At 47.6% G+C, this 25529-nt stretch overlaps 75 non-coding genes across 75 annotated transcripts; all 75 read right to left on the bottom strand.

Moving 5' to 3' along the window:
* Positions 1-47: 47 nt before the first annotated feature.
* LOC116190520 lies at positions 48-166 on the bottom strand. Its single transcript, XR_004152718.1, has one exon. It is a non-coding gene; the product is annotated as a 5S ribosomal RNA (ribosomal RNA).
* A 221-nt stretch (positions 167-387) lies between these two features.
* On the bottom strand, positions 388-509 carry LOC116190661. The gene has a single exon (XR_004152867.1). It is a non-coding gene; the product is annotated as a 5S ribosomal RNA (ribosomal RNA).
* Positions 510-730: 221 nt separating this feature from the next.
* Positions 731-849, bottom strand: LOC116190665. The gene has a single exon (XR_004152871.1). It is a non-coding gene; the product is annotated as a 5S ribosomal RNA (ribosomal RNA).
* A 219-nt stretch (positions 850-1068) lies between these two features.
* Positions 1069-1187, bottom strand: LOC116190519. The gene has a single exon (XR_004152717.1). It is a non-coding gene; the product is annotated as a 5S ribosomal RNA (ribosomal RNA).
* A 220-nt stretch (positions 1188-1407) lies between these two features.
* LOC116190518 lies at positions 1408-1526 on the bottom strand. The gene has a single exon (XR_004152716.1). It is a non-coding gene; the product is annotated as a 5S ribosomal RNA (ribosomal RNA).
* Positions 1527-1746: 220 nt separating this feature from the next.
* LOC116190516 lies at positions 1747-1865 on the bottom strand. Its single transcript, XR_004152714.1, has one exon. It is a non-coding gene; the product is annotated as a 5S ribosomal RNA (ribosomal RNA).
* Positions 1866-2086: 221 nt separating this feature from the next.
* LOC116190515 lies at positions 2087-2205 on the bottom strand. Its single transcript, XR_004152713.1, has one exon. It is a non-coding gene; the product is annotated as a 5S ribosomal RNA (ribosomal RNA).
* A 220-nt stretch (positions 2206-2425) lies between these two features.
* LOC116190514 lies at positions 2426-2544 on the bottom strand. Its single transcript, XR_004152712.1, has one exon. It is a non-coding gene; the product is annotated as a 5S ribosomal RNA (ribosomal RNA).
* Positions 2545-2763: 219 nt separating this feature from the next.
* LOC116190660 lies at positions 2764-2885 on the bottom strand. The gene has a single exon (XR_004152866.1). It is a non-coding gene; the product is annotated as a 5S ribosomal RNA (ribosomal RNA).
* A 221-nt stretch (positions 2886-3106) lies between these two features.
* LOC116190513 lies at positions 3107-3225 on the bottom strand. The gene has a single exon (XR_004152711.1). It is a non-coding gene; the product is annotated as a 5S ribosomal RNA (ribosomal RNA).
* Positions 3226-3446: 221 nt separating this feature from the next.
* Positions 3447-3565, bottom strand: LOC116190512. The gene has a single exon (XR_004152710.1). It is a non-coding gene; the product is annotated as a 5S ribosomal RNA (ribosomal RNA).
* A 221-nt stretch (positions 3566-3786) lies between these two features.
* LOC116190511 lies at positions 3787-3905 on the bottom strand. Its single transcript, XR_004152709.1, has one exon. It is a non-coding gene; the product is annotated as a 5S ribosomal RNA (ribosomal RNA).
* A 220-nt stretch (positions 3906-4125) lies between these two features.
* LOC116190510 lies at positions 4126-4244 on the bottom strand. Its single transcript, XR_004152708.1, has one exon. It is a non-coding gene; the product is annotated as a 5S ribosomal RNA (ribosomal RNA).
* Positions 4245-4465: 221 nt separating this feature from the next.
* On the bottom strand, positions 4466-4584 carry LOC116190509. Its single transcript, XR_004152707.1, has one exon. It is a non-coding gene; the product is annotated as a 5S ribosomal RNA (ribosomal RNA).
* A 221-nt stretch (positions 4585-4805) lies between these two features.
* Positions 4806-4924, bottom strand: LOC116190507. Its single transcript, XR_004152706.1, has one exon. It is a non-coding gene; the product is annotated as a 5S ribosomal RNA (ribosomal RNA).
* Positions 4925-5144: 220 nt separating this feature from the next.
* Positions 5145-5263, bottom strand: LOC116190506. The gene has a single exon (XR_004152705.1). It is a non-coding gene; the product is annotated as a 5S ribosomal RNA (ribosomal RNA).
* Positions 5264-5484: 221 nt separating this feature from the next.
* On the bottom strand, positions 5485-5603 carry LOC116190632. The gene has a single exon (XR_004152839.1). It is a non-coding gene; the product is annotated as a 5S ribosomal RNA (ribosomal RNA).
* A 222-nt stretch (positions 5604-5825) lies between these two features.
* Positions 5826-5944, bottom strand: LOC116190504. The gene has a single exon (XR_004152703.1). It is a non-coding gene; the product is annotated as a 5S ribosomal RNA (ribosomal RNA).
* Positions 5945-6165: 221 nt separating this feature from the next.
* On the bottom strand, positions 6166-6284 carry LOC116190503. The gene has a single exon (XR_004152702.1). It is a non-coding gene; the product is annotated as a 5S ribosomal RNA (ribosomal RNA).
* A 220-nt stretch (positions 6285-6504) lies between these two features.
* On the bottom strand, positions 6505-6623 carry LOC116190502. The gene has a single exon (XR_004152701.1). It is a non-coding gene; the product is annotated as a 5S ribosomal RNA (ribosomal RNA).
* Positions 6624-6844: 221 nt separating this feature from the next.
* On the bottom strand, positions 6845-6963 carry LOC116190501. The gene has a single exon (XR_004152700.1). It is a non-coding gene; the product is annotated as a 5S ribosomal RNA (ribosomal RNA).
* A 222-nt stretch (positions 6964-7185) lies between these two features.
* On the bottom strand, positions 7186-7304 carry LOC116190500. The gene has a single exon (XR_004152699.1). It is a non-coding gene; the product is annotated as a 5S ribosomal RNA (ribosomal RNA).
* A 221-nt stretch (positions 7305-7525) lies between these two features.
* Positions 7526-7644, bottom strand: LOC116190499. Its single transcript, XR_004152698.1, has one exon. It is a non-coding gene; the product is annotated as a 5S ribosomal RNA (ribosomal RNA).
* A 221-nt stretch (positions 7645-7865) lies between these two features.
* Positions 7866-7984, bottom strand: LOC116190498. The gene has a single exon (XR_004152697.1). It is a non-coding gene; the product is annotated as a 5S ribosomal RNA (ribosomal RNA).
* A 222-nt stretch (positions 7985-8206) lies between these two features.
* Positions 8207-8325, bottom strand: LOC116190497. The gene has a single exon (XR_004152696.1). It is a non-coding gene; the product is annotated as a 5S ribosomal RNA (ribosomal RNA).
* A 221-nt stretch (positions 8326-8546) lies between these two features.
* Positions 8547-8665, bottom strand: LOC116190496. Its single transcript, XR_004152695.1, has one exon. It is a non-coding gene; the product is annotated as a 5S ribosomal RNA (ribosomal RNA).
* Positions 8666-8886: 221 nt separating this feature from the next.
* LOC116190495 lies at positions 8887-9005 on the bottom strand. Its single transcript, XR_004152694.1, has one exon. It is a non-coding gene; the product is annotated as a 5S ribosomal RNA (ribosomal RNA).
* Positions 9006-9226: 221 nt separating this feature from the next.
* On the bottom strand, positions 9227-9347 carry LOC116190667. The gene has a single exon (XR_004152873.1). It is a non-coding gene; the product is annotated as a 5S ribosomal RNA (ribosomal RNA).
* A 221-nt stretch (positions 9348-9568) lies between these two features.
* LOC116190493 lies at positions 9569-9687 on the bottom strand. The gene has a single exon (XR_004152692.1). It is a non-coding gene; the product is annotated as a 5S ribosomal RNA (ribosomal RNA).
* Positions 9688-9908: 221 nt separating this feature from the next.
* On the bottom strand, positions 9909-10027 carry LOC116190492. The gene has a single exon (XR_004152691.1). It is a non-coding gene; the product is annotated as a 5S ribosomal RNA (ribosomal RNA).
* Positions 10028-10249: 222 nt separating this feature from the next.
* On the bottom strand, positions 10250-10373 carry LOC116190686. The gene has a single exon (XR_004152891.1). It is a non-coding gene; the product is annotated as a 5S ribosomal RNA (ribosomal RNA).
* Positions 10374-10594: 221 nt separating this feature from the next.
* LOC116190491 lies at positions 10595-10713 on the bottom strand. The gene has a single exon (XR_004152690.1). It is a non-coding gene; the product is annotated as a 5S ribosomal RNA (ribosomal RNA).
* Positions 10714-10935: 222 nt separating this feature from the next.
* Positions 10936-11054, bottom strand: LOC116190490. The gene has a single exon (XR_004152689.1). It is a non-coding gene; the product is annotated as a 5S ribosomal RNA (ribosomal RNA).
* Positions 11055-11275: 221 nt separating this feature from the next.
* On the bottom strand, positions 11276-11394 carry LOC116190489. Its single transcript, XR_004152688.1, has one exon. It is a non-coding gene; the product is annotated as a 5S ribosomal RNA (ribosomal RNA).
* A 222-nt stretch (positions 11395-11616) lies between these two features.
* Positions 11617-11735, bottom strand: LOC116190488. Its single transcript, XR_004152687.1, has one exon. It is a non-coding gene; the product is annotated as a 5S ribosomal RNA (ribosomal RNA).
* A 221-nt stretch (positions 11736-11956) lies between these two features.
* LOC116190487 lies at positions 11957-12075 on the bottom strand. The gene has a single exon (XR_004152686.1). It is a non-coding gene; the product is annotated as a 5S ribosomal RNA (ribosomal RNA).
* A 221-nt stretch (positions 12076-12296) lies between these two features.
* Positions 12297-12415, bottom strand: LOC116190486. Its single transcript, XR_004152685.1, has one exon. It is a non-coding gene; the product is annotated as a 5S ribosomal RNA (ribosomal RNA).
* A 222-nt stretch (positions 12416-12637) lies between these two features.
* Positions 12638-12756, bottom strand: LOC116190485. The gene has a single exon (XR_004152684.1). It is a non-coding gene; the product is annotated as a 5S ribosomal RNA (ribosomal RNA).
* A 222-nt stretch (positions 12757-12978) lies between these two features.
* Positions 12979-13097, bottom strand: LOC116190484. The gene has a single exon (XR_004152683.1). It is a non-coding gene; the product is annotated as a 5S ribosomal RNA (ribosomal RNA).
* A 221-nt stretch (positions 13098-13318) lies between these two features.
* On the bottom strand, positions 13319-13437 carry LOC116190481. Its single transcript, XR_004152681.1, has one exon. It is a non-coding gene; the product is annotated as a 5S ribosomal RNA (ribosomal RNA).
* A 222-nt stretch (positions 13438-13659) lies between these two features.
* Positions 13660-13778, bottom strand: LOC116190480. The gene has a single exon (XR_004152680.1). It is a non-coding gene; the product is annotated as a 5S ribosomal RNA (ribosomal RNA).
* A 221-nt stretch (positions 13779-13999) lies between these two features.
* LOC116190479 lies at positions 14000-14118 on the bottom strand. The gene has a single exon (XR_004152679.1). It is a non-coding gene; the product is annotated as a 5S ribosomal RNA (ribosomal RNA).
* A 222-nt stretch (positions 14119-14340) lies between these two features.
* LOC116190478 lies at positions 14341-14459 on the bottom strand. Its single transcript, XR_004152678.1, has one exon. It is a non-coding gene; the product is annotated as a 5S ribosomal RNA (ribosomal RNA).
* A 222-nt stretch (positions 14460-14681) lies between these two features.
* LOC116190477 lies at positions 14682-14800 on the bottom strand. Its single transcript, XR_004152677.1, has one exon. It is a non-coding gene; the product is annotated as a 5S ribosomal RNA (ribosomal RNA).
* Positions 14801-15022: 222 nt separating this feature from the next.
* On the bottom strand, positions 15023-15141 carry LOC116190754. Its single transcript, XR_004152952.1, has one exon. It is a non-coding gene; the product is annotated as a 5S ribosomal RNA (ribosomal RNA).
* A 222-nt stretch (positions 15142-15363) lies between these two features.
* Positions 15364-15482, bottom strand: LOC116190753. Its single transcript, XR_004152951.1, has one exon. It is a non-coding gene; the product is annotated as a 5S ribosomal RNA (ribosomal RNA).
* Positions 15483-15703: 221 nt separating this feature from the next.
* LOC116190659 lies at positions 15704-15825 on the bottom strand. The gene has a single exon (XR_004152865.1). It is a non-coding gene; the product is annotated as a 5S ribosomal RNA (ribosomal RNA).
* A 222-nt stretch (positions 15826-16047) lies between these two features.
* On the bottom strand, positions 16048-16166 carry LOC116190752. The gene has a single exon (XR_004152950.1). It is a non-coding gene; the product is annotated as a 5S ribosomal RNA (ribosomal RNA).
* Positions 16167-16387: 221 nt separating this feature from the next.
* Positions 16388-16506, bottom strand: LOC116190751. Its single transcript, XR_004152949.1, has one exon. It is a non-coding gene; the product is annotated as a 5S ribosomal RNA (ribosomal RNA).
* Positions 16507-16726: 220 nt separating this feature from the next.
* Positions 16727-16845, bottom strand: LOC116190750. The gene has a single exon (XR_004152948.1). It is a non-coding gene; the product is annotated as a 5S ribosomal RNA (ribosomal RNA).
* Positions 16846-17066: 221 nt separating this feature from the next.
* LOC116190748 lies at positions 17067-17185 on the bottom strand. The gene has a single exon (XR_004152946.1). It is a non-coding gene; the product is annotated as a 5S ribosomal RNA (ribosomal RNA).
* Positions 17186-17406: 221 nt separating this feature from the next.
* On the bottom strand, positions 17407-17525 carry LOC116190747. The gene has a single exon (XR_004152945.1). It is a non-coding gene; the product is annotated as a 5S ribosomal RNA (ribosomal RNA).
* Positions 17526-17746: 221 nt separating this feature from the next.
* On the bottom strand, positions 17747-17865 carry LOC116190746. The gene has a single exon (XR_004152944.1). It is a non-coding gene; the product is annotated as a 5S ribosomal RNA (ribosomal RNA).
* Positions 17866-18086: 221 nt separating this feature from the next.
* On the bottom strand, positions 18087-18205 carry LOC116190745. The gene has a single exon (XR_004152943.1). It is a non-coding gene; the product is annotated as a 5S ribosomal RNA (ribosomal RNA).
* A 221-nt stretch (positions 18206-18426) lies between these two features.
* Positions 18427-18545, bottom strand: LOC116190744. The gene has a single exon (XR_004152942.1). It is a non-coding gene; the product is annotated as a 5S ribosomal RNA (ribosomal RNA).
* A 222-nt stretch (positions 18546-18767) lies between these two features.
* LOC116190743 lies at positions 18768-18886 on the bottom strand. Its single transcript, XR_004152941.1, has one exon. It is a non-coding gene; the product is annotated as a 5S ribosomal RNA (ribosomal RNA).
* Positions 18887-19107: 221 nt separating this feature from the next.
* Positions 19108-19226, bottom strand: LOC116190742. The gene has a single exon (XR_004152940.1). It is a non-coding gene; the product is annotated as a 5S ribosomal RNA (ribosomal RNA).
* Positions 19227-19447: 221 nt separating this feature from the next.
* Positions 19448-19566, bottom strand: LOC116190740. Its single transcript, XR_004152939.1, has one exon. It is a non-coding gene; the product is annotated as a 5S ribosomal RNA (ribosomal RNA).
* Positions 19567-19787: 221 nt separating this feature from the next.
* Positions 19788-19906, bottom strand: LOC116190739. The gene has a single exon (XR_004152938.1). It is a non-coding gene; the product is annotated as a 5S ribosomal RNA (ribosomal RNA).
* Positions 19907-20128: 222 nt separating this feature from the next.
* LOC116190738 lies at positions 20129-20247 on the bottom strand. The gene has a single exon (XR_004152937.1). It is a non-coding gene; the product is annotated as a 5S ribosomal RNA (ribosomal RNA).
* A 220-nt stretch (positions 20248-20467) lies between these two features.
* On the bottom strand, positions 20468-20586 carry LOC116190736. Its single transcript, XR_004152935.1, has one exon. It is a non-coding gene; the product is annotated as a 5S ribosomal RNA (ribosomal RNA).
* Positions 20587-20808: 222 nt separating this feature from the next.
* LOC116190735 lies at positions 20809-20927 on the bottom strand. Its single transcript, XR_004152934.1, has one exon. It is a non-coding gene; the product is annotated as a 5S ribosomal RNA (ribosomal RNA).
* A 221-nt stretch (positions 20928-21148) lies between these two features.
* Positions 21149-21267, bottom strand: LOC116190734. The gene has a single exon (XR_004152932.1). It is a non-coding gene; the product is annotated as a 5S ribosomal RNA (ribosomal RNA).
* A 222-nt stretch (positions 21268-21489) lies between these two features.
* LOC116190733 lies at positions 21490-21608 on the bottom strand. The gene has a single exon (XR_004152931.1). It is a non-coding gene; the product is annotated as a 5S ribosomal RNA (ribosomal RNA).
* A 222-nt stretch (positions 21609-21830) lies between these two features.
* LOC116190732 lies at positions 21831-21949 on the bottom strand. Its single transcript, XR_004152930.1, has one exon. It is a non-coding gene; the product is annotated as a 5S ribosomal RNA (ribosomal RNA).
* A 222-nt stretch (positions 21950-22171) lies between these two features.
* LOC116190731 lies at positions 22172-22290 on the bottom strand. The gene has a single exon (XR_004152929.1). It is a non-coding gene; the product is annotated as a 5S ribosomal RNA (ribosomal RNA).
* A 221-nt stretch (positions 22291-22511) lies between these two features.
* LOC116190729 lies at positions 22512-22630 on the bottom strand. Its single transcript, XR_004152928.1, has one exon. It is a non-coding gene; the product is annotated as a 5S ribosomal RNA (ribosomal RNA).
* Positions 22631-22851: 221 nt separating this feature from the next.
* Positions 22852-22970, bottom strand: LOC116190728. The gene has a single exon (XR_004152927.1). It is a non-coding gene; the product is annotated as a 5S ribosomal RNA (ribosomal RNA).
* A 221-nt stretch (positions 22971-23191) lies between these two features.
* LOC116190723 lies at positions 23192-23310 on the bottom strand. Its single transcript, XR_004152922.1, has one exon. It is a non-coding gene; the product is annotated as a 5S ribosomal RNA (ribosomal RNA).
* Positions 23311-23530: 220 nt separating this feature from the next.
* On the bottom strand, positions 23531-23649 carry LOC116190711. The gene has a single exon (XR_004152913.1). It is a non-coding gene; the product is annotated as a 5S ribosomal RNA (ribosomal RNA).
* A 221-nt stretch (positions 23650-23870) lies between these two features.
* LOC116190698 lies at positions 23871-23989 on the bottom strand. The gene has a single exon (XR_004152902.1). It is a non-coding gene; the product is annotated as a 5S ribosomal RNA (ribosomal RNA).
* Positions 23990-24210: 221 nt separating this feature from the next.
* LOC116190687 lies at positions 24211-24329 on the bottom strand. Its single transcript, XR_004152892.1, has one exon. It is a non-coding gene; the product is annotated as a 5S ribosomal RNA (ribosomal RNA).
* A 220-nt stretch (positions 24330-24549) lies between these two features.
* On the bottom strand, positions 24550-24668 carry LOC116190675. Its single transcript, XR_004152881.1, has one exon. It is a non-coding gene; the product is annotated as a 5S ribosomal RNA (ribosomal RNA).
* Positions 24669-24888: 220 nt separating this feature from the next.
* Positions 24889-25007, bottom strand: LOC116190664. Its single transcript, XR_004152870.1, has one exon. It is a non-coding gene; the product is annotated as a 5S ribosomal RNA (ribosomal RNA).
* Positions 25008-25226: 219 nt separating this feature from the next.
* LOC116190653 lies at positions 25227-25345 on the bottom strand. Its single transcript, XR_004152859.1, has one exon. It is a non-coding gene; the product is annotated as a 5S ribosomal RNA (ribosomal RNA).
* Between the last annotated feature and the right edge of the window lie 184 nt (positions 25346-25529).

Genomic DNA, 25529 nt, shown 5'->3' with positions numbered 1-25529 from the left:
TCCAACGTCGGACAGTTTCCCGAGCAGCAAAAAAAAATTAAAAAGGAGGGGTGCAACACGAGGACTTCCCAGGAGGTCACCCATCCTAGTACTACTCTCGCCCAAGCACGCTTAACTTCGGAGTTCTGATGGGATCCGGTGCATTAGTGCTGGTATGATCGCACCCGTCAACCTTTGCGCTCGAATTCACTTTGTTCCTCCGTAGAGCTAATGAAAAAAAAATGCAAAAATGAGCGCAGAAACGAAAGAAAAAAAGTCTCGAGTGCATTTCACAACGAACCTTACGCCTTTTGCGAGTGAGCACGTGCCCAAAACATTAACCGTAACGATGGGATTCCCGTCCAACGTCGGACAGTTTCCCGAGCAGCAAAAAAAAATTAAAAAGGAGGGGTGCAACACGAGGACTTCCCAGGAGGTCACCCATCCTAGTACTACTACTCTCGCCCAAGCACGCTTAACTTCGGAGTTCTGATGGGATCCGGTGCATTAGTGCTGGTATGATCGCACCCGTCAACCTTTGCGCTCGAATTCACTTTGTTCCTCCGTAGAGCTAATGAAAAAAAAATGCAAAAATGAGCACAGAAACGAAAGAAAAAAAGTATCGAGTGCATTTCACAACGAACCTTACGCCTTTTGCGAGTGAGCACGTGCCCAAAACATTAACCGTATCGATGGGATTCCCGTCCAACGTCGGACAGTTTCCCGAGCAGCCAAAAAAAATTAAAAAGGAGGGGTGCAACACGAGGACTTCCCAGGAGGTCACCCATCCTAGTACTACTCTCGCCTAAGCACGCTTAACTTCGGAGTTCTGATGGGATCCGGTGCATTAGTGCTGGTATGATCGCACCTGTCAACCTTTGCGCTCGAATTCACTTTGTTCCTCCGTAGAGCTAATGAAAAAAAAATGCAAAAATGAGCGCAGAAACGAAAGAAAAAAGTATCGAGTGTATTTCACAACGAACCTTACGCCTTTTGCGAGTGAGCACGTGCCCAAAACATTAACCGTATCGATGGGATTCCCGTCCAACGTCGGACAGTTTCCCGAGCAGCAAAAAAAATTAAAAAGGAGGGGTGCAACACGAGGACTTCCCAGGAGGTCACCCATCCTAGTACTACTCTCGCCCAAGCACGCTTAACTTCGGAGTTCTGATGGGATCCGGTGCATTAGTGCTGGTATGATCGCACCCGTCAACCTTTGCGCTCGAATTCACTTTGTTCCTCCGTAGAGCTAATGAAAAAAAAATGCAAAAATGAGCGCAGAAACGAAAGAAAAAAGTATCGAGTGCATTTCACAACGAACCTTACGCCTTTTGCGAGTGAGCACGTGCCCAAAACATTAACCGTAACGATGGGATTCCCGTCCAACGTCGGACAGTTTCCCGAGCAGCAAAAAAAAATTAAAAAGGAGGGGTGCAACACGAGGACTTCCCAGGAGGTCACCCATCCTAGTACTACTCTCGCCCAAGCACGCTTAACTTCGGAGTTCTGATGGGATCCGGTGCATTAGTGCTGGTATGATCGCACCCGTCAACCTTTGCGCTCGAATTCACTTTGTTCCTCCGTAGAGCTAATGAAAAAAAAATGCAAAAATGAGCGCAGAAACGAAAGAAAAAAGTATCGAGTGCATTTCACAACGAACCTTACGCCTTTTGCGAGTGAGCACGTGCCCAAAACATTAACCGTAACGATGGGATTCCCGTCCAACGTCGGACAGTTTCCCGAGCAGCAAAAAAAAATTAAAAAGGAGGGGTGCAACACGAGGACTTCCCAGGAGGTCACCCATCCTAGTACTACTCTCGCCCAAGCACGCTTAACTTCGGAGTTCTGATGGGATCCGGTGCATTAGTGCTGGTATGATCGCACCCGTCAACCTTTGCGCTCGAATTCACTTTGTTCCTCCGTAGAGCTAATGAAAAAAAAATGCAAAAATGAGCGCAGAAACGAAAGAAAAAAAGTCTCGAGTGCATTTCACAACGAACCTTACGCCTTTTGCGAGTGAGCACGTGCCCAAAACATTAACCGTAACGATGGGATTCCCGTCCAACGTCGGACAGTTTCCCGAGCAGCAAAAAAAAATTAAAAAGGAGGGGTGCAACACGAGGACTTCCCAGGAGGTCACCCATCCTAGTACTACTCTCGCCCAAGCACGCTTAACTTCGGAGTTCTGATGGGATCCGGTGCATTAGTGCTGGTATGATCGCACCCGTCAACCTTTGCGCTCGAATTCACTTTGTTCCTCCGTAGAGCTAATGAAAAAAAAATGCAAAAATGAGCGCAGAAACGAAAGAAAAAAAGTCTCGAGTGCATTTCACAACGAACCTTACGCCTTTTGCGAGTGAGCACGTGCCCAAAACATTAACCGTAACGATGGGATTCCCGTCCAACGTCGGACAGTTTCCCGAGCAGCAAAAAAAATTAAAAAGGAGGGGTGCAACACGAGGACTTCCCAGGAGGTCACCCATCCTAGTACTACTCTCGCCCAAGCACGCTTAACTTCGGAGTTCTGATGGGATCCGGTGCATTAGTGCTGGTATGATCGCACCCGTCAACCTTTGCGCTCGAATTCACTTTGTTCCTCCGTAGAGCTAATGAAAAAAAAAATGCAAAAAAGCGCAGAAACGAAAGAAAAAAGTCTCGAGTGCATTTCACAACGAACCTTACGCCTTTTGCGAGTGAGCACGTGCCCAAAACATTAACCGTAACGATGGGATTCCCGTCCAACGTCGGACAGTTTCCCGAGCAGCAAAAAAAAATTAAAAAGGAGGGGTGCAACACGAGGACTTCCCAGGAGGTCACCCATCCTAGTACTACTACTCTCGCCCAAGCACGCTTAACTTCGGAGTTCTGATGGGATCCGGTGCATTAGTGCTGGTATGATCGCACCCGTCAACCTTTGCGCTCGATTTCACTTTGTTCCTCCGTAGAGCTAATGAAAAAAAAATGCAAAAATGAGCGCAGAAACGAAAGAAAAAAAGTCTCGAGTGCATTTCACAACGAACCTTACGCCTTTTGCGAGTGAGCACGTGCCCAAAACATTAACCGTAACGATGGGATTCCCGTCCAACGTCGGACAGTTTCCCGAGCAGCAAAAAAAAATTAAAAAGGAGGGGTGCAACACGAGGACTTCCCAGGAGGTCACCCATCCTAGTACTACTCTCGCCCAAGCACGCTTAACTTCGGAGTTCTGATGGGATCCGGTGCATTAGTGCTGGTATGATCGCACCCGTCAACCTTTGCGCTCGATTTCACTTTGTTCCTCCGTAGAGCTAATGAAAAAAAAATGCAAAAATGAGCGCAGAAACGAAAGAAAAAAAGTCTCGAGTGCATTTCACAACGAACCTTACGCCTTTTGCGAGTGAGCACGTGCCCAAAACATTAACCGTATCGATGGGATTCCCGTCCAACGTCGGACAGTTTCCCGAGCAGCAAAAAAAAATTAAAAAGGAGGGGTGCAACACGAGGACTTCCCAGGAGGTCACCCATCCTAGTACTACTCTCGCCCAAGCACGCTTAACTTCGGAGTTCTGATGGGATCCGGTGCATTAGTGCTGGTATGATCGCACCCGTCAACCTTTGCGCTCGAATTCACTTTGTTCCTCCGTAGAGCTAATGAAAAAAAAATGCAAAAATGAGCGCAGAAACGAAAAAAAAAAAGTCTCGAGTGCATTTCACAACGAACCTTACGCCTTTTGCGAGTGAGCACGTGCCCAAAACATTAACCGTATCGATGGGATTCCCGTCCAACGTCGGACAGTTTCCCGAGCAGCAAAAAAAAATTAAAAAGGAGGGGTGCAACACGAGGACTTCCCAGGAGGTCACCCATCCTAGTACTACTCTCGCCCAAGCACGCTTAACTTCGGAGTTCTGATGGGATCCGGTGCATTAGTGCTGGTATGATCGCACCCGTCAACCTTTGCGCTCGATTTCACTTTGTTCCTCCGTAGAGCTAATGAAAAAAAAATGCAAAAATGAGCGCAGAAACGAAAGAAAAAAGTCTCGAGTGCATTTCACAACGAACCTTACGCCTTTTGCGAGTGAGCACGTGCCCAAAACATTAACCGTATCGATGGGATTCCCGTCCAACGTCGGACAGTTTCCCGAGCAGCAAAAAAAAATTAAAAAGGAGGGGTGCAACACGAGGACTTCCCAGGAGGTCACCCATCCTAGTACTACTCTCGCCCAAGCACGCTTAACTTCGGAGTTCTGATGGGATCCGGTGCATTAGTGCTGGTATGATCGCACCCGTCAACCTTTGCGCTCGAATTCACTTTGTTCCTCCGTAGAGCTAATGAAAAAAAAATGCAAAAATGAGCGCAGAAACGAAAGAAAAAAAGTCTCGAGTGCATTTCACAACGAACCTTACGCCTTTTGCGAGTGAGCACGTGCCCAAAACATTAACCGTAACGATGGGATTCCCGTCCAACGTCGGACAGTTTCCCGAGCAGCAAAAAAAAATTAAAAAGGAGGGGTGCAACACGAGGACTTCCCAGGAGGTCACCCATCCTAGTACTACTCTCGCCCAAGCACGCTTAACTTCGGAGTTCTGATGGGATCCGGTGCATTAGTGCTGGTATGATCGCACCCGTCAACCTTTGCGCTCGATTTCACTTTGTTCCTCCGTAGAGCTAATGAAAAAAAAATGCAAAAATGAGCGCAGAAACGAAAGAAAAAAAGTCTCGAGTGCATTTCACAACGAACCTTACGCCTTTTGCGAGTGAGCACGTGCCCAAAACATTAACCGTATCGATGGGATTCCCGTCCAACGTCGGACAGTTTCCCGAGCAGCAAAAAAAAATTAAAAAGGAGGGGTGCAACACGAGGACTTCCCAGGAGGTCACCCATCCTAGTACTACTCTCGCCCAAGCACGCTTAACTTCGGAGTTCTGATGGGATCCGGTGCATTAGTGCTGGTATGATCGCACCCGTCAACCTTTGCGCTCGATTTCACTTTGTTCCTCCGTAGAGCTAATGAAAAAAAAATGCAAAAATGAGCGCAGAAACGAAAGAAAAAAAGTCTCGAGTGCATTTCACAACGAACCTTACGCCTTTTGCGAGTGAGCACGTGCCCAAAACATTAACCGTATCGATGGGATTCCCGTGCAACGTCGGACAGTTTCCCGAGCAGCAAAAAAAATTAAAAAGGAGGGGTGCAACACGAGGACTTCCCAGGAGGTCACCCATCCTAGTACTACTCTCGCCCAAGCACGCTTAACTTCGGAGTTCTGATGGGATCCGGTGCATTAGTGCTGGTATGATCGCACCCGTCAACCTTTGCGCTCGATTTCACTTTGTTCCTCCGTAGAGCTAATGAAAAAAAAAATGCAAAAATGAGCGCAGAAACGAAAGAAAAAAAGTCTCGAGTGCATTTCACAACGAACCTTACGCCTTTTGCGAGTGAGCACGTGCCCAAAACATTAACCGTAACGATGGGATTCCCGTCCAACGTCGGACAGTTTCCCGAGCAGCAAAAAAAATTAAAAAGGAGGGGTGCAACACGAGGACTTCCGATGAGGTCACCCATCCTAGTACTACTCTCGCCCAAGCACGCTTAACTTCGGAGTTCTGATGGGATCCGGTGCATTAGTGCTGGTATGATCGCACCCGTCAACCTTTGCGCTCGATTTCACTTTGTTCCTCCGTAGAGCTAATCAAAAAAAAAATGCAAAAATGAGCGCAGAAACGAAAGAAAAAAAGTATCGAGTGCATTTCACAACGAACCTTACGCCTTTTGCGAGTGAGCACGTGCCCAAAACATTAACCGTATCGATGGGATTCCCGTCCAACGTCGGACAGTTTCCCGAGCAGCAAAAAAAAATTAAAAAGGAGGGGTGCAACACGAGGACTTCCCAGGAGGTCACCCATCCTAGTACTACTCTCGCCCAAGCACGCTTAACTTCGGAGTTCTGATGGGATCCGGTGCATTAGTGCTGGTATGATCGCACCCGTCAACCTTTGCGCTCGATTCACTTTGTTCCTCCGTAGAGCTAATGAAAAAAAAAATGCAAAAATGAGCGCAGAAACGAAAGAAAAAAAGTCTCGAGTGCATTTCACAACGAACCTTACGCCTTTTGCGAGTGAGCACGTGCCCAAAACATTAACCGTATCGATGGGATTCCCGTCCAACGTCGGACAGTTTCCCGAGCAGCAAAAAAAAATTAAAAAGGAGGGGTGCAACACGAGGACTTCCCAGGAGGTCACCCATCCTAGTACTACTCTCGCCCAAGCACGCTTAACTTCGGAGTTCTGATGGGATCCGGTGCATTAGTGCTGGTATGATCGCACCCGTCAACCTTTGCGCTCGATTTCACTTTGTTCCTCCGTAGAGCTAATGAAAAAAAAATGCAAAAATGAGCGCAGAAACGAAAGAAAAAAGTCTCGAGTGCATTTCACAACGAACCTTACGCCTTTTGCGAGTGAGCACGTGCCCAAAACATTAACCGTATCGATGGGATTCCCGTCCAACGTCGGACAGTTTCCCGAGCAGCAAAAAAAAATTAAAAAGGAGGGGTGCAACACGAGGACTTCCCAGGAGGTCACCCATCCTAGTACTACTCTCGCCCAAGCACGCTTAACTTCGGAGTTCTGATGGGATCCGGTGCATTAGTGCTGGTATGATCGCACCCGTCAACCTTTGCGCTCGATTTCACTTTGTTCCTCCGTAGAGCTAATGAAAAAAAAATGCAAAAATGAGCGCAGAAACGAAAGAAAAAAAGTCTCGAGTGCATTTCACAACGAACCTTACGCCTTTTGCGAGTGAGCACGTGCCCAAAACATTAACCGTATCGATGGGATTCCCGTCCAACGTCGGACAGTTTCCCGAGCAGCAAAAAAAAATTAAAAAGGAGGGGTGCAACACGAGGACTTCCCAGGAGGTCACCCATCCTAGTACTACTCTCGCCCAAGCACGCTTAACTTCGGAGTTCTGATGGGATCCGGTGCATTAGTGCTGGTATGATCGCACCCGTCAACCTTTGCGCTCGATTTCACTTTGTTCCTCCGTAGAGCTAATGAAAAAAAAAATGCAAAAATGAGCGCAGAAACGAAAGAAAAAAAGTCTCGAGTGCATTTCACAACGAACCTTACGCCTTTTGCGAGTGAGCACGTGCCCAAAACATTAACCGTATCGATGGGATTCCCGTCCAACGTCGGACAGTTTCCCGAGCAGCAAAAAAAAATTAAAAAGGAGGGGTGCAACACGAGGACTTCCCAGGAGGTCACCCATCCTAGTACTACTCTCGCCCAAGCACGCTTAACTTCGGAGTTCTGATGGGATCCGGTGCATTAGTGCTGGTATGATCGCACCCGTCAACCTTTGCGCTCGATTTCACTTTGTTCCTCCGTAGAGCTAATGAAAAAAAAATGCAAAAATGAGCGCAGAAACGAAAGAAAAAAAGTCTCGAGTGCATTTCACAACGAACCTTACGCCTTTTGCGAGTGAGCACGTGCCCAAAACATTAACCGTATCGATGGGATTCCCGTCCAACGTCGGACAGTTTCCCGAGCAGCAAAAAAAAATTAAAAAGGAGGGGTGCAACACGAGGACTTCCCAGGAGGTCACCCATCCTAGTACTACTCTCGCCCAAGCACGCTTAACTTCGGAGTTCTGATGGGATCCGGTGCATTAGTGCTGGTATGATCGCACCCGTCAACCTTTGCGCTCGATTTCACTTTGTTCCTCCGTAGAGCTAATGAAAAAAAAATGCAAAAATGAGCGCAGAAACGAAAGAAAAAAAGTCTCGAGTGCATTTCACAACGAACCTTACGCCTTTTGCGAGTGAGCACGTGCCCAAAACATTAACCGTATCGATGGGATTCCCGTCCAACGTCGGACAGTTTCCCGAGCAGCAAAAAAAAATTAAAAAGGAGGGGTGCAACACGAGGACTTCCCAGGAGGTCACCCATCCTAGTACTACTCTCGCCCAAGCACGCTTAACTTCGGAGTTCTGATGGGATCCGGTGCATTAGTGCTGGTATGATCGCACCCGTCAACCTTTGCGCTCGATTTCACTTTGTTCCTCCGTAGAGCTAATGAAAAAAAAAATGCAAAAATGAGCGCAGAAACGAAAGAAAAAAAGTCTCGAGTGCATTTCACAACGAACCTTACGCCTTTTGCGAGTGAGCACGTGCCCAAAACATTAACCGTATCGATGGGATTCCCGTCCAACGTCGGACAGTTTCCCGAGCAGCAAAAAAAAATTAAAAAGGAGGGGTGCAACACGAGGACTTCCCAGGAGGTCACCCATCCTAGTACTACTCTCGCCCAAGCACGCTTAACTTCGGAGTTCTGATGGGATCCGGTGCATTAGTGCTGGTATGATCGCACCCGTCAACCTTTGCGCTCGATTTCACTTTGTTCCTCCGTAGAGCTAATGAAAAAAAAATGCAAAAATGAGCGCAGAAACGAAAGAAAAAAAGTCTCGAGTGCATTTCACAACGAACCTTACGCCTTTTGCGAGTGAGCACGTGCCCAAAACATTAACCGTATCGATGGGATTCCCGTCCAACGTCGGACAGTTTCCCGAGCAGCAAAAAAAAATTAAAAAGGAGGGGTGCAACACGAGGACTTCCCAGGAGGTCACCCATCCTAGTACTACTCTCGCCCAAGCACGCTTAACTTCGGAGTTCTGATGGGATCCGGTGCATTAGTGCTGGTATGATCGCACCCGTCAACCTTTGCGCTCGATTTCACTTTGTTCCTCCGTAGAGCTAATGAAAAAAAAATGCAAAAATGAGCGCAGAAACGAAAGAAAAAAAGTCTCGAGTGCATTTCACAACGAACCTTACGCCTTTTGCGAGTGAGCACGTGCCCAAAACATTAACCGTATCGATGGGATTCCCGTCCAACGTCGGACAGTTTCCCGAGCAGCAAAAAAAAATTAAAAAGGAGGGGTGCAACACGAGGACTTCCCAGGAGGTCACCCATCCTAGTACTACTCTCGCCCAAGCACGCTTAACTTCGGAGTTCTGATGGGATCCGGTGCATTAGTGCTGGTATGATCGCACCCGTCAACCTTTGCGCTCGATTTCACTTTGTTCCTCCGTAGAGCTAATGAAAAAAAAATGCAAAAATGAGCGCAGAAACGAAAGAAAAAAAGTCTCGAGTGCATTTCACAACGAACCTTACGCCTTTTGCGAGTGAGCACGTGCCCAAAACATTAACCGTATCGATGGGATTCCCGTGCAACGTCGGACAGTTTCCCGAGCAGCAAAAAAAAATTAAAAAGGAGGGGTGCAACACGAGGACTTCCCAGGAGGTCACCCATCCTAGTACTACTCTCTCGCCCAAGCACGCTTAACTTCGGAGTTCTGATGGGATCCGGTGCATTAGTGCTGGTATGATCGCACCCGTCAACCTTTGCGCTCGATTTCACTTTGTTCCTCCGTAGAGCTAATGAAAAAAAAATGCAAAAATGAGCGCAGAAACGAAAGAAAAAAAGTCTCGAGTGCATTTCACAACGAACCTTACGCCTTTTGCGAGTGAGCACGTGCCCAAAACATTAACCGTATCGATGGGATTCCCGTCCAACGTCGGACAGTTTCCCGAGCAGCAAAAAAAAATTAAAAAGGAGGGGTGCAACACGAGGACTTCCCAGGAGGTCACCCATCCTAGTACTACTCTCGCCCAAGCACGCTTAACTTCGGAGTTCTGATGGGATCCGGTGCATTAGTGCTGGTATGATCGCACCCGTCAACCTTTGCGCTCGATTTCACTTTGTTCCTCCGTAGAGCTAATGAAAAAAAAATGCAAAAATGAGCGCAGAAACGAAAGAAAAAAAGTCTCGAGTGCATTTCACAACGAACCTTACGCCTTTTGCGAGTGAGCACGTGCCCAAAACATTAACCGTATCGATGGGATTCCCGTCCAACGTCGGACAGTTTCCCGAGCAGCAAAAAAAAATTAAAAAGGAGGGGTGCAACACGAGGACTTCCCAGGAGGTCACCCATCCTAGTACTACTCTCGCCCAAGCACGCTTAACTTCGGAGTTCTGATGGGATCCGGTGCATTAGTGCTGGTATGATCGCACCCGTCAACCTTTGCGCTCGATTTCACTTTGTTCCTCCGTAGAGCTAATGAAAAAAAAAATGCAAAAATGAGCGCAGAAACGAAAGAAAAAAAGTCTCGAGTGCATTTCACAACGAACCTTACGCCTTTTGCGAGTGAGCACGTGCCCAAAACATTAACCGTATCGATGGGATTCCCGTCCAACGTCGGACAGTTTCCCGAGCAGCAAAAAAAAATTAAAAAGGAGGGGTGCAACACGAGGACTTCCCAGGAGGTCACCCATCCTAGTACTACTCTACTCTCGCCCAAGCACGCTTAACTTCGGAGTTCTGATGGGATCCGGTGCATTAGTGCTGGTATGATCGCACCCGTCAACCTTTGCGCTCGATTTCACTTTGTTCCTCCGTAGAGCTAATGAAAAAAAAATGCAAAAATGAGCGCAGAAACGAAAGAAAAAAAGTCTCGAGTGCATTTCACAACGAACCTTACGCCTTTTGCGAGTGAGCACGTGCCCAAAACATTAACCGTATCGATGGGATTCCCGTCCAACGTCGGACAGTTTCCCGAGCAGCAAAAAAAAATTAAAAAGGAGGGGTGCAACACGAGGACTTCCCAGGAGGTCACCCATCCTAGTACTACTCTCGCCCAAGCACGCTTAACTTCGGAGTTCTGATGGGATCCGGTGCATTAGTGCTGGTATGATCGCACCCGTCAACCTTTGCGCTCGATTTCACTTTGTTCCTCCGTAGAGCTAATGAAAAAAAAAATGCAAAAATGAGCGCAGAAACGAAAGAAAAAAAGTCTCGAGTGCATTTCACAACGAACCTTACGCCTTTTGCGAGTGAGCACGTGCCCAAAACATTAACCGTATCGATGGGATTCCCGTCCAACGTCGGACAGTTTCCCGAGCAGCAAAAAAAAATTAAAAAGGAGGGGTGCAACACGAGGACTTCCCAGGAGGTCACCCATCCTAGTACTACTCTCGCCCAAGCACGCTTAACTTCGGAGTTCTGATGGGATCCGGTGCATTAGTGCTGGTATGATCGCACCCGTCAACCTTTGCGCTCGATTTCACTTTGTTCCTCCGTAGAGCTAATGAAAAAAAAATGCAAAAATGAGCGCAGAAACGAAAGAAAAAAAGTCTCGAGTGCATTTCACAACGAACCTTACGCCTTTTGCGAGTGAGCACGTGCCCAAAACATTAACCGTATCGATGGGATTCCCGTCCAACGTCGGACAGTTTCCCGAGCAGCAAAAAAAAATTAAAAAGGAGGGGTGCAACACGAGGACTTCCCAGGAGGTCACCCATCCTAGTACTACTCTCGCCCAAGCACGCTTAACTTCGGAGTTCTGATGGGATCCGGTGCATTAGTGCTGGTATGATCGCACCCGTCAACCTTTGCGCTCGATTTCACTTTGTTCCTCCGTAGAGCTAATGAAAAAAAAAATGCAAAAATGAGCGCAGAAACGAAAGAAAAAAAGTCTCGAGTGCATTTCACAACGAACCTTACGCCTTTTGCGAGTGAGCACGTGCCCAAAACATTAACCGTATCGATGGGATTCCCGTCCAACGTCGGACAGTTTCCCGAGCAGCAAAAAAAAATTAAAAAGGAGGGGTGCAACACGAGGACTTCCCAGGAGGTCACCCATCCTAGTACTACTCTCGCCCAAGCACGCTTAACTTCGGAGTTCTGATGGGATCCGGTGCATTAGTGCTGGTATGATCGCACCCGTCAACCTTTGCGCTCGATTCACTTTGTTCCTCCGTAGAGCTAATGAAAAAAAAAATGCAAAAATGAGCGCAGAAACGAAAGAAAAAAAGTCTCGAGTGCATTTCACAACGAACCTTACGCCTTTTGCGAGTGAGCACGTGCCCAAAACATTAACCGTATCGATGGGATTCCCGTCCAACGTCGGACAGTTTCCCGAGCAGCAAAAAAAAATTAAAAAGGAGGGGTGCAACACGAGGACTTCCCAGGAGGTCACCCATCCTAGTACTACTCTCGCCCAAGCACGCTTAACTTCGGAGTTCTGATGGGATCCGGTGCATTAGTGCTGGTATGATCGCACCCGTCAACCTTTGCGCTCGATTTCACTTTGTTCCTCCGTAGAGCTAATGAAAAAAAAATGCAAAAATGAGCGCAGAAACGAAAGAAAAAAAGTCTCGAGTGCATTTCACAACGAACCTTACGCCTTTTGCGAGTGAGCACGTGCCCAAAACATTAACCGTATCGATGGGATTCCCGTCCAACGTCGGACAGTTTCCCGAGCAGCAAAAAAAAATTAAAAAGGAGGGGTGCAACACGAGGACTTCCCAGGAGGTCACCCATCCTAGTACTACTCTCGCCCAAGCACGCTTAACTTCGGAGTTCTGATGGGATCCGGTGCATTAGTGCTGGTATGATCGCACCCGTCAACCTTTGCGCTCGATTTCACTTTGTTCCTCCGTAGAGCTAATGAAAAAAAAAATGCAAAAATGAGCGCAGAAACGAAAGAAAAAAAGTCTCGAGTGCATTTCACAACGAACCTTACGCCTTTTGCGAGTGAGCACGTGCCCAAAACATTAACCGTATCGATGGGATTCCCGTCCAACGTCGGACAGTTTCCCGAGCAGCAAAAAAAAATTAAAAAGGAGGGGTGCAACACGAGGACTTCCCAGGAGGTCACCCATCCTAGTACTACTCTCGCCCAAGCACGCTTAACTTCGGAGTTCTGATGGGATCCGGTGCATTAGTGCTGGTATGATCGCACCCGTCAACCTTTGCGCTCGATTTCACTTTGTTCCTCCGTAGAGCTAATGAAAAAAAAAATGCAAAAATGAGCGCAGAAACGAAAGAAAAAAAGTCTCGAGTGCATTTCACAACGAACCTTACGCCTTTTGCGAGTGAGCACGTGCCCAAAACATTAACCGTATCGATGGGATTCCCGTCCAACGTCGGACAGTTTCCCGAGCAGCAAAAAAAAATTAAAAAGGAGGGGTGCAACACGAGGACTTCCCAGGAGGTCACCCATCCTAGTACTACTCTCGCCCAAGCACGCTTAACTTCGGAGTTCTGATGGGATCCGGTGCATTAGTGCTGGTATGATCGCACCCGTCAACCTTTGCGCTCGATTTCACTTTGTTCCTCCGTAGAGCTAATGAAAAAAAAATGCAAAAATGAGCGCAGAAACGAAAGAAAAAAAGTCTCGAGTGCATTTCACAACGAACCTTACGCCTTTTGCGAGTGAGCACGTGCCCAAAACATTAACCGTATCGATGGGATTCCCGTCCAACGTCGGACAGTTTCCCGAGCAGCAAAAAAAAATTAAAAAGGAGGGGTGCAACACGAGGACTTCCCAGGAGGTCACCCATCCTAGTACTACTCTCGCCCAAGCACGCTTAACTTCGGAGTTCTGATGGGATCCGGTGCATTAGTGCTGGTATGATCGCACCCGTCAACCTTTGCGCTCGATTTCACTTTGTTCCTCCGTAGAGCTAATGAAAAAAAAAATGCAAAAATGAGCGCAGAAACGAAAGAAAAAAAGTCTCGAGTGCATTTCACAACGAACCTTACGCCTTTTGCGAGTGAGCACGTGCCCAAAACATTAACCGTATCGATGGGATTCCCGTCCAACGTCGGACAGTTTCCCGAGCAGCAAAAAAAAATTAAAAAGGAGGGGTGCAACACGAGGACTTCCCAGGAGGTCACCCATCCTAGTACTACTCTCGCCCAAGCACGCTTAACTTCGGAGTTCTGATGGGATCCGGTGCATTAGTGCTGGTATGATCGCACCCGTCAACCTTTGCGCTCGATTTCACTTTGTTCCTCCGTAGAGCTAATGAAAAAAAAATGCAAAAATGAGCGCAGAAACGAAAGAAAAAAAGTCTCGAGTGCATTTCACAACGAACCTTACGCCTTTTGCGAGTGAGCACGTGCCCAAAACATTAACCGTATCGATGGGATTCCCGTCCAACGTCGGACAGTTTCCCGAGCAGCAAAAAAAAATTAAAAAGGAGGGGTGCAACACGAGGACTTCCCAGGAGGTCACCCATCCTAGTACTACTCTCGCCCAAGCACGCTTAACTTCGGAGTTCTGATGGGATCCGGTGCATTAGTGCTGGTATGATCGCACCCGTCAACCTTTGCGCTCGATTTCACTTTGTTCCTCCGTAGAGCTAATGAAAAAAAAAATGCAAAAATGAGCGCAGAAACGAAAGAAAAAAAGTCTCGAGTGCATTTCACAACGAACCTTACGCCTTTTGCGAGTGAGCACGTGCCCAAAACATTAACCGTATCGATGGGATTCCCGTCCAACGTCGGACAGTTTCCCGAGCAGCAAAAAAAAATTAAAAAGGAGGGGTGCAACACGAGGACTTCCCAGGAGGTCACCCATCCTAGTACTACTCTCGCCCAAGCACGCTTAACTTCGGAGTTCTGATGGGATCCGGTGCATTAGTGCTGGTATGATCGCACCCGTCAACCTTTGCGCTCGATTTCACTTTGTTCCTCCGTAGAGCTAATGAAAAAAAAAATGCAAAAATGAGCGCAGAAACGAAAGAAAAAAAGTCTCGAGTGCATTTCACAACGAACCTTACGCCTTTTGCGAGTGAGCACGTGCCCAAAACATTAACCGTATCGATGGGATTCCCGTCCAACGTCGGACAGTTTCCCGAGCAGCAAAAAAAAATTAAAAAGGAGGGGTGCAACACGAGGACTTCCCAGGAGGTCACCCATCCTAGTACTACTCTCGCCCAAGCACGCTTAACTTCGGAGTTCTGATGGGATCCGGTGCATTAGTGCTGGTATGATCGCACCCGTCAACCTTTGCGCTCGATTTCACTTTGTTCCTCCGTAGAGCTAATGAAAAAAAAAATGCAAAAATGAGCGCAGAAACGAAAGAAAAAAAGTCTCGAGTGCATTTCACAACGAACCTTACGCCTTTTGCGAGTGAGCACGTGCCCAAAACATTAACCGTATCGATGGGATTCCCGTCCAACGTCGGACAGTTTCCCGAGCAGCAAAAAAAAATTAAAAAGGAGGGGTGCAACACGAGGACTTCCCAGGAGGTCACCCATCCTAGTACTACTCTCGCCCAAGCACGCTTAACTTCGGAGTTCTGATGGGATCCGGTGCATTAGTGCTGGTATGATCGCACCCGTCAACCTTTGCGCTCGATTTCACTTTGTTCCTCCGTAGAGCTAATGAAAAAAAAAATGCAAAAATGAGCGCAGAAACGAAAGAAAAAAAGTCTCGAGTGCATTTCACAACGAACCTTACGCCTTTTGCGAGTGAGCACGTGCCCAAAACATTAACCGTATCGATGGGATTCCCGTCCAACGTCGGACAGTTTCCCGAGCAGCAAAAAAAAATTAAAAAGGAGGGGTGCAACACGAGGACTTCCCAGGAGGTCACCCATCCTAGTACTACTCTCGCCCAAGCACGCTTAACTTCGGAGTTCTGATGGGATCCGGTGCATTAGTGCTGGTATGATCGCACCCGTCAACCTTTGCGCTCGATTTCACTTTGTTCCTCCGTAGAGCTAATGAAAAAAAAATGCAAAAATGAGCGCAGAAACGAAAGAAAAAAAGTCTCGAGTGCATTTCACAACGAACCTTACGCCTTTTGCGAGTGAGCACGTGCCCAAAACATTAACCGTATCGATGGGATTCCCGTCCAACGTCGGACAGTTTCCCGAGCAGCAAAAAAAAATTAAAAAGGAGGGGTGCAACACGAGGACTTCCCAGGAGGTCACCCATCCTAGTACTACTACTCTCGCCCAAGCACGCTTAACTTCGGAGTTCTGATGGGATCCGGTGCATTAGTGCTGGTATGATCGCACCCGTCAACCTTTGCGCTCGATTTCACTTTGTTCCTCCGTAGAGCTAATGAAAAAAAAAATGCAAAAATGAGCGCAGAAACGAAAGAAAAAAAGTCTCGAGTGCATTTCACAACGAACCTTACGCCTTTTGCGAGTGAGCACGTGCCCAAAACATTAACCGTATCGATGGGATTCCCGTCCAACGTCGGACAGTTTCCCGAGCAGCAAAAAAAAATTAAAAAGGAGGGGTGCAACACGAGGACTTCCCAGGAGGTCACCCATCCTAGTACTACTCTCGCCCAAGCACGCTTAACTTCGGAGTTCTGATGGGATCCGGTGCATTAGTGCTGGTATGATCGCACCCGTCAACCTTTGCGCTCGATTTCACTTTGTTCCTCCGTAGAGCTAATGAAAAAAAAATGCAAAAATGAGCGCAGAAACGAAAGAAAAAAAGTCTCGAGTGCATTTCACAACGAACCTTACGCCTTTTGCGAGTGAGCACGTGCCCAAAACATTAACCGTATCGATGGGATTCCCGTCCAACGTCGGACAGTTTCCCGAGCAGCAAAAAAAAATTAAAAAGGAGGGGTGCAACACGAGGACTTCCCAGGAGGTCACCCATCCTAGTACTACTCTCGCCCAAGCACGCTTAACTTCGGAGTTCTGATGGGATCCGGTGCATTAGTGCTGGTATGATCGCACCCGTCAACCTTTGCGCTCGATTCACTTTGTTCCTCCGTAGAGCTAATGAAAAAAAAATGCAAAAATGAGCGCAGAAACGAAAGAAAAAAAGTCTCGAGTGCATTTCACAACGAACCTTACGCCTTTTGCGAGTGAGCACGTGCCCAAAACATTAACCGTATCGATGGGATTCCCGTCCAACGTCGGACAGTTTCCCGAGCAGCAAAAAAAAATTAAAAAGGAGGGGTGCAACACGAGGACTTCCCAGGAGGTCACCCATCCTAGTACTACTCTCGCCCAAGCACGCTTAACTTCGGAGTTCTGATGGGATCCGGTGCATTAGTGCTGGTATGATCGCACCCGTCAACCTTTGCGCTCGATTTCACTTTGTTCCTCCGTAGAGCTAATGAAAAAAAAATGCAAAAATGAGCGCAGAAACGAAAGAAAAAAAGTCTCGAGTGCATTTCACAACGAACCTTACGCCTTTTGCGAGTGAGCACGTGCCCAAAACATTAACCGTATCGATGGGATTCCCGTCCAACGTCGGACAGTTTCCCGAGCAGCAAAAAAAAATTAAAAAGGAGGGGTGCAACACGAGGACTTCCCAGGAGGTCACCCATCCTAGTACTACTCTCGCCCAAGCACGCTTAACTTCGGAGTTCTGATGGGATCCGGTGCATTAGTGCTGGTATGATCGCACCCGTCAACCTTTGCGCTCGATTTCACTTTGTTCCTCCGTAGAGCTAATGAAAAAAAAATGCAAAAATGAGCGCAGAAACGAAAGAAAAAAAGTCTCGAGTGCATTTCACAACGAACCTTACGCCTTTTGCGAGTGAGCACGTGCCCAAAACATTAACCGTATCGATGGGATTCCCGTCCAACGTCGGACAGTTTCCCGAGCAGCAAAAAAAAATTAAAAAGGAGGGGTGCAACACGAGGACTTCCCAGGAGGTCACCCATCCTAGTACTACTCTCGCCCAAGCACGCTTAACTTCGGAGTTCTGATGGGATCCGGTGCATTAGTGCTGGTATGATCGCACCCGTCAACCTTTGCGCTCGATTTCACTTTGTTCCTCCGTAGAGCTAATGAAAAAAAAATGCAAAAATGAGCGCAGAAACGAAAGAAAAAAAGTCTCGAGTGCATTTCACAACGAACCTTACGCCTTTTGCGAGTGAGCACGTGCCCAAAACATTAACCGTATCGATGGGATTCCCGTCCAACGTCGGACAGTTTCCCGAGCAGCAAAAAAAAATTAAAAAGGAGGGGTGCAACACGAGGACTTCCCAGGAGGTCACCCATCCTAGTACTACTCTCGCCCAAGCACGCTTAACTTCGGAGTTCTGATGGGATCCGGTGCATTAGTGCTGGTATGATCGCACCCGTCAACCTTTGCGCTCGATTTCACTTTGTTCCTCCGTAGAGCTAATGAAAAAAAAATGCAAAAATGAGCGCAGAAACGAAAGAAAAAAAGTCTCGAGTGCATTTCACAACGAACCTTACGCCTTTTGCGAGTGAGCACGTGCCCAAAACATTAACCGTATCGATGGGATTCCCGTCCAACGTCGGACAGTTTCCCGAGCAGCAAAAAAAAATTAAAAAGGAGGGGTGCAACACGAGGACTTCCCAGGAGGTCACCCATCCTAGTACTACTCTCGCCCAAGCACGCTTAACTTCGGAGTTCTGATGGGATCCGGTGCATTAGTGCTGGTATGATCGCACCCGTCAACCTTTGCGCTCGATTTCACTTTGTTCCTCCGTAGAGCTAATGAAAAAAAAATGCAAAAATGAGCGCAGAAACGAAAGAAAAAAAGTCTCGAGTGCATTTCACAACGAACCTTACGCCTTTTGCGAGTGAGCACGTGCCCAAAACATTAACCGTATCGATGGGATTCCCGTCCAACGTCGGACAGTTTCCCGAGCAGCAAAAAAAAATTAAAAAGGAGGGGTGCAACACGAGGACTTCCCAGGAGGTCACCCATCCTAGTACTACTCTCGCCCAAGCACGCTTAACTTCGGAGTTCTGATGGGATCCGGTGCATTAGTGCTGGTATGATCGCACCCGTCAACCTTTGCGCTCGATTTCACTTTGTTCCTCCGTAGAGCTAATGAAAAAAAAAATGCAAAAATGAGCGCAGAAACGAAAGAAAAAAAGTCTCGAGTGCATTTCACAACGAACCTTACGCCTTTTGCGAGTGAGCACGTGCCCAAAACATTAACCGTATCGATGGGATTCCCGTCCAACGTCGGACAGTTTCCCGAGCAGCAAAAAAAAATTAAAAAGGAGGGGTGCAACACGAGGACTTCCCAGGAGGTCACCCATCCTAGTACTACTCTCGCCCAAGCACGCTTAACTTCGGAGTTCTGATGGGATCCGGTGCATTAGTGCTGGTATGATCGCACCCGTCAACCTTTGCGCTCGATTTCACTTTGTTCCTCCGTAGAGCTAATGAAAAAAAAATGCAAAAATGAGCGCAGAAACGAAAGAAAAAAAGTCTCGAGTGCATTTCACAACGAACCTTACGCCTTTTGCGAGTGAGCACGTGCCCAAAACATTAACCGTATCGATGGGATTCCCGTCCAACGTCGGACAGTTTCCCGAGCAGCAAAAAAAAATTAAAAAGGAGGGGTGCAACACGAGGACTTCCCAGGAGGTCACCCATCCTAGTACTACTCTCGCCCAAGCACGCTTAACTTCGGAGTTCTGATGGGATCCGGTGCATTAGTGCTGGTATGATCGCACCCGTCAACCTTTGCGCTCGATTTCACTTTGTTCCTCCGTAGAGCTAATGAAAAAAAAATGCAAAAATGAGCGCAGAAACGAAAGAAAAAAAGTCTCGAGTGCATTTCACAACGAACCTTACGCCTTTTGCGAGTGAGCACGTGCCCAAAACATTAACCGTATCGATGGGATTCCCGTCCAACGTCGGACAGTTTCCCGAGCAGCAAAAAAAAATTAAAAAGGAGGGGTGCAACACGAGGACTTCCCAGGAGGTCACCCATCCTAGTACTACTCTCGCCCAAGCACGCTTAACTTCGGAGTTCTGATGGGATCCGGTGCATTAGTGCTGGTATGATCGCACCCGTCAACCTTTGCGCTCGATTTCACTTTGTTCCTCCGTAGAGCTAATGAAAAAAAAATGCAAAAATGAGCGCAGAAACGAAAGAAAAAAAGTCTCGAGTGCATTTCACAACGAACCTTACGCCTTTTGCGAGTGAGCACGTGCCCAAAACATTAACCGTATCGATGGGATTCCCGTCCAACGTCGGACAGTTTCCCGAGCAGCAAAAAAAAATTAAAAAGGAGGGGTGCAACACGAGGACTTCCCAGGAGGTCACCCATCCTAGTACTACTCTCGCCCAAGCACGCTTAACTTCGGAGTTCTGATGGGATCCGGTGCATTAGTGCTGGTATGATCGCACCCGTCAACCTTTGCGCTCGATTTCACTTTGTTCCTCCGTAGAGCTAATGAAAAAAAAATGCAAAAATGAGCGCAGAAACGAAAGAAAAAAAGTCTCGAGTGCATTTCACAACGAACCTTACGCCTTTTGCGAGTGAGCACGTGCCCAAAACATTAACCGTATCGATGGGATTCCCGTCCAACGTCGGACAGTTTCCCGAGCAGCAAAAAAAAAATTAAAAAGGAGGGGTGCAACACGAGGACTTCCCAGGAGGTCACCCATCCTAGTACTACTCTCGCCCAAGCACGCTTAACTTCGGAGTTCTGATGGGATCCGGTGCATTAGTGCTGGTATGATCGCACCCGTCAACCTTTGCGCTCGATTCACTTTGTTCCTCCGTAGAGCTAATGAAAAAAAAATGCAAAAATGAGCGCAGAAACGAAAGAAAAAAAGTCTCGAGTGCATTTCACAACGAACCTTACGCCTTTTGCGAGTGAGCACGTGCCCAAAACATTAACCGTATCGATGGGATTCCCGTCCAACGTCGGACAGTTTCCCGAGCAGCAAAAAAAAATTAAAAAGGAGGGGTGCAACACGAGGACTTCCCAGGAGGTCACCCATCCTAGTACTACTCTCGCCCAAGCACGCTTAACTTCGGAGTTCTGATGGGATCCGGTGCATTAGTGCTGGTATGATCGCACCCGTCAACCTTTGCGCTGAATTTCACTTTGTTCCTCCGTAGAGCTAATGAAAAAAAAAATGCAAAAATGAGCGCAGAAACGAAAGAAAAAAAGTCTCGAGTGCATTTCACAACGAACCTTACGCCTTTTGCGAGTGAGCACGTGCCCAAAACATTAACCGTATCGATGGGATTCCCGTCCAACGTCGGACAGTTTCCCGAGCAGCAAAAAAAAATTAAAAAGGAGGGGTGCAACACGAGGACTTCCCAGGAGGTCACCCATCCTAGTACTACTCTCGCCCAAGCACGCTTAACTTCGGAGTTCTGATGGGATCCGGTGCATTAGTGCTGGTATGATCGCACCCGTCAACCTTTGCGCTCGATTTCACTTTGTTCCTCCGTAGAGCTAATGAAAAAAAAATGCAAAAATGAGCGCAGAAACGAAAGAAAAAAAGTCTCGAGTGCATTTCACAACGAACCTTACGCCTTTTGCGAGTGAGCACGTGCCCAAAACATTAACCGTATCGATGGGATTCCCGTCCAACGTCGGACAGTTTCCCGAGCAGCAAAAAAAAATTAAAAAGGAGGGGTGCAACACGAGGACTTCCCAGGAGGTCACCCATCCTAGTACTACTCTCGCCCAAGCACGCTTAACTTCGGAGTTCTGATGGGATCCGGTGCATTAGTGCTGGTATGATCGCACCCGTCAACCTTTGCGCTCGAATTCACTTTGTTCCTCCGTAGAGCTAATGAAAAAAAAATGCAAAAATGAGCGCAGAAACGAAAGAAAAAAAGTCTCGAGTGCATTTCACAACGAACCTTACGCCTTTTGCGAGTGAGCACGTGCCCAAAACATTAACCGTAATCGATGGGATTCCCGTGCAACGTCGGACAGTTTCCCGAGCAGCAAAAAAAAATTAAAAAGGAGGGGTGCAACACGAGGACTTCCCAGGAGGTCACCCATCCTAGTACTACTCTCGCCCAAGCACGCTTAACTTCGGAGTTCTGATGGGATCCGGTGCATTAGTGCTGGTATGATCGCACCCGTCAACCTTTGCGCTCGATTTCACTTTGTTCCTCCGTAGAGCTAATGAAAAAAAAAATGCAAAAATGAGCGCAGAAACGAAAGAAAAAAAGTCTCGAGTGCATTTCACAACGAACCTTACGCCTTTTGCGAGTGAGCACGTGCCCAAAACATTAACCGTATCGATGGGATTCCCGTCCAACGTCGGACAGTTTCCCGAGCAGCAAAAAAAAATTAAAAAGGAGGGGTGCAACACGAGGACTTCCCAGGAGGTCACCCATCCTAGTACTACTCTCGCCCAAGCACGCTTAACTTCGGAGTTCTGATGGGATCCGGTGCATTAGTGCTGGTATGATCGCACCCGTCAACCTTTGCGCTCGATTTCACTTTGTTCCTCCGTAGAGCTAATGAAAAAAAAAATGCAAAAATGAGCGCAGAAACGAAAGAAAAAAAGTCTCGAGTGCATTTCACAACGAACCTTACGCCTTTTGCGAGTGAGCACGTGCCCAAAACATTAACCGTATCGATGGGATTCCCGTCCAACGTCGGACAGTTTCCCGAGCAGCAAAAAAAAATTAAAAAGGAGGGGTGCAACACGAGGACTTCCCAGGAGGTCACCCATCCTAGTACTACTCTCGCCCAAGCACGCTTAACTTCGGAGTTCTGATGGGATCCGGTGCATTAGTGCTGGTATGATCGCACCCGTCAACCTTTGCGCTCGATTTCACTTTGTTCCTCCGTAGAGCTAATGAAAAAAAAAATGCAAAAATGAGCGCAGAAACGAAAGAAAAAAAGTCTCGAGTGCATTTCACAACGAACCTTACGCCTTTTGCGAGTGAGCACGTGCCCAAAACATTAACCGTACGATGGGATTCCCGTCCAACGTCGGACAGTTTCCCGAGCAGCAAAAAAAAATTAAAAAGGAGGGGTGCAACACGAGGACTTCCCAGGAGGTCACCCATCCTAGTACTACTCTCGCCCAAGCACGCTTAACTTCGGAGTTCTGATGGGATCCGGTGCATTAGTGCTGGTATGATCGCACCCGTCAACCTTTGCGCTCGATTTCACTTTGTTCCTCCGTAGAGCTAATGAAAAAAAAATGCAAAAATGAGCGCAGAAACGAAAGAAAAAAAGTCTCGAGTGCATTTCACAACGAACCTTACGCCTTTTGCGAGTGAGCACGTGCCCAAAACATTAACCGTATCGATGGGATTCCCGTCCAACGTCGGACAGTTTCCCGAGCAGCAAAAAAAAATTAAAAAGGAGGGGTGCAACACGAGGACTTCCCAGGAGGTCACCCATCCTAGTACTACTCTCGCCCAAGCACGCTTAACTTCGGAGTTCTGATGGGATCCGGTGCATTAGTGCTGGTATGATCGCACCCGTCAACCTTTGCGCTCGAATTCACTTTGTTCCTCCGTAGAGCTAATGAAAAAAAAATGCAAAAATGAGCGCAGAAACGAAAGAAAAAAAGTCTCGAGTGCATTTCACAACGAACCTTACGCCTTTTGCGAGTGAGCACGTGCCCAAAACATTAACCGTAACGATGGGATTCCCGTCCAACGTCGGACAGTTTCCCGAGCAGCAAAAAAAAATTAAAAAGGAGGGGTGCAACACGAGGACTTCCCAGGAGGTCACCCATCCTAGTACTACTCTCGCCCAAGCACGCTTAACTTCGGAGTTCTGATGGGATCCGGTGCATTAGTGCTGGTATGATCGCACCCGTCAACCTTTGCGCTCGATTCACTTTGTTCCTCCGTAGAGCTAATGAAAAAAAAATGCAAAAATGAGCGCAGAAACGAAAGAAAAAAAGTCTCGAGTGCATTTCACAACGAACCTTACGCCTTTTGCGAGTGAGCACGTGCCCAAAACATTAACCGTATCGATGGGATTCCCGTCCAACGTCGGACAGTTTCCCGAGCAGCAAAAAAAAATTAAAAAGGAGGGGTGCAACACGAGGACTTCCCAGGAGGTCACCCATCCTAGTACTACTCTCGCCCAAGCACGCTTAACTTCGGAGTTCTGATGGGATCCGGTGCATTAGTGCTGGTATGATCGCACCCGTCAACCTTTGCGCTCGATTTCACTTTGTTCCTCCGTAGAGCTAATGAAAAAAAAATGCAAAAATGAGCGCAGAAACGAAAGAAAAAAAGTCTCGAGTGCATTTCACAACGAACCTTACGCCTTTTGCGAGTGAGCACGTGCCCAAAACATTAACCGTATCGATGGGATTCCCGTCCAACGTCGGACAGTTTCCCGAGCAGCAAAAAAAAATTAAAAAGGAGGGGTGCAACACGAGGACTTCCCAGGAGGTCACCCATCCTAGTACTACTCTCGCCCAAGCACGCTTAACTTCGGAGTTCTGATGGGATCCGGTGCATTAGTGCTGGTATGATCGCACCCGTCAACCTTTGCGCTCGATTTCACTTTGTTCCTCCGTAGAGCTAATGAAAAAAAAATGCAAAAATGAGCGCAGAAACGAAAGAAAAAAAGTCTCGAGTGCATTTCACAACGAACCTTACGCCTTTTGCGAGTGAGCACGTGCCCAAAACATTAACCGTATCGATGGGATTCCCGTGCAACGTCGGACAGTTTCCCGAGCAGCAAAAAAAAATTAAAAAGGAGGGGTGCAACACGAGGACTTCCCAGGAGGTCACCCATCCTAGTACTACTCTCGCCCAAGCACGCTTAACTTCGGAGTTCTGATGGGATCCGGTGCATTAGTGCTGGTATGATCGCACCCGTCAACCTTTGCGCTCGAATTCACTTTGTTCCTCCGTAGAGCTAATGAAAAAAAAATGCAAAAATGAGCGCAGAAACGAAAGAAAAAAAGTATCGAGTGCATTTCACAACGAACCTTACGCCTTTTGCGAGTGAGCACGTGCCCAAAACATTAACCGTAACGATGGATTCCCGTCCAACGTCGGACAGTTTCCCGAGCAGCAAAAAAAAATTAAAAAGGAGGGGTGCAACACGAGGACTTCCCAGGAGGTCACCCATCCTAGTACTACTCTCGCCCAAGCACGCTTAACTTCGGAGTTCTGATGGGATCCGGTGCATTAGTGCTGGTATGATCGCACCCGTCAACCTTTGCGCTCGAATTCACTTTGTTCCTCCGTAGAGCTAATGAAAAAAAAATGCAAAAATGAGCGCAGAAACGAAAGAAAAAAAGTATCGAGTGCATTTCACAACGAACCTTACGCCTTTTGCGAGTGAGCACGTGCCCAAAACATTAACCGTAACGATGGGATTCCCGTCCAACGTCGGACAGTTTCCCGAGCAGCAAAAAAAATTAAAAAGGAGGGGTGCAACACGAGGACTTCCCAGGAGGTCACCCATCCTAGTACTACTCTCGCCCAAGCACGCTTAACTTCGGAGTTCTGATGGGATCCGGTGCATTAGTGCTGGTATGATCGCACCCGTCAACCTTTGCGCTCGAATTCACTTTGTTCCTCCGTAGAGCTAATGAAAAAAAAAAATGCAAAATGAGCGCAGAAACGAAAGAAAAAAAGTATCGAGTGCATTTCACAACGAACCTTACGCCTTTTGCGAGTGAGCACGTGCCCAAAACATTAACCGTAACGATGGGATTCCCGTCCAACGTCGGACAGTTTCCCGAGCAAAAAAAAATTAAAAAGGAGGGGTGCAACACGAGGACTTCCCAGGAGGTCACCCATCCTAGTACTACTCTCGCCCAAGCACGCTTAACTTCGGAGTTCTGATGGGATCCGGTGCATTAGTGCTGGTATGATCGCACCCGTCAACCTTTGCGCTCGAATTCACTTTGTTCCTCCGTAGAGCTAATGAAAAAAAAAATGCAAAAATGAGCGCAGAAACGAAAGAAAAAAAGTATCGAGTGCATTTCACAACGAACCTTACGCCTTTTGCGAGTGAGCACGTGCCCAAAACATTAACCGTAACGATGGGATTCCCGTCCAACGTC

The sequence above is a fragment of the Punica granatum genome, unplaced genomic scaffold (assembly GCF_007655135.1).
Source record: "Punica granatum isolate Tunisia-2019 unplaced genomic scaffold, ASM765513v2 Contig00480, whole genome shotgun sequence".
NCBI classification, from domain to species: Eukaryota; Viridiplantae; Streptophyta; class Magnoliopsida; order Myrtales; family Lythraceae; genus Punica; species Punica granatum.
Note: the sequence above shows the minus strand (reverse complement) of the source record. Positions and strands in the feature narration are given on the sequence as shown.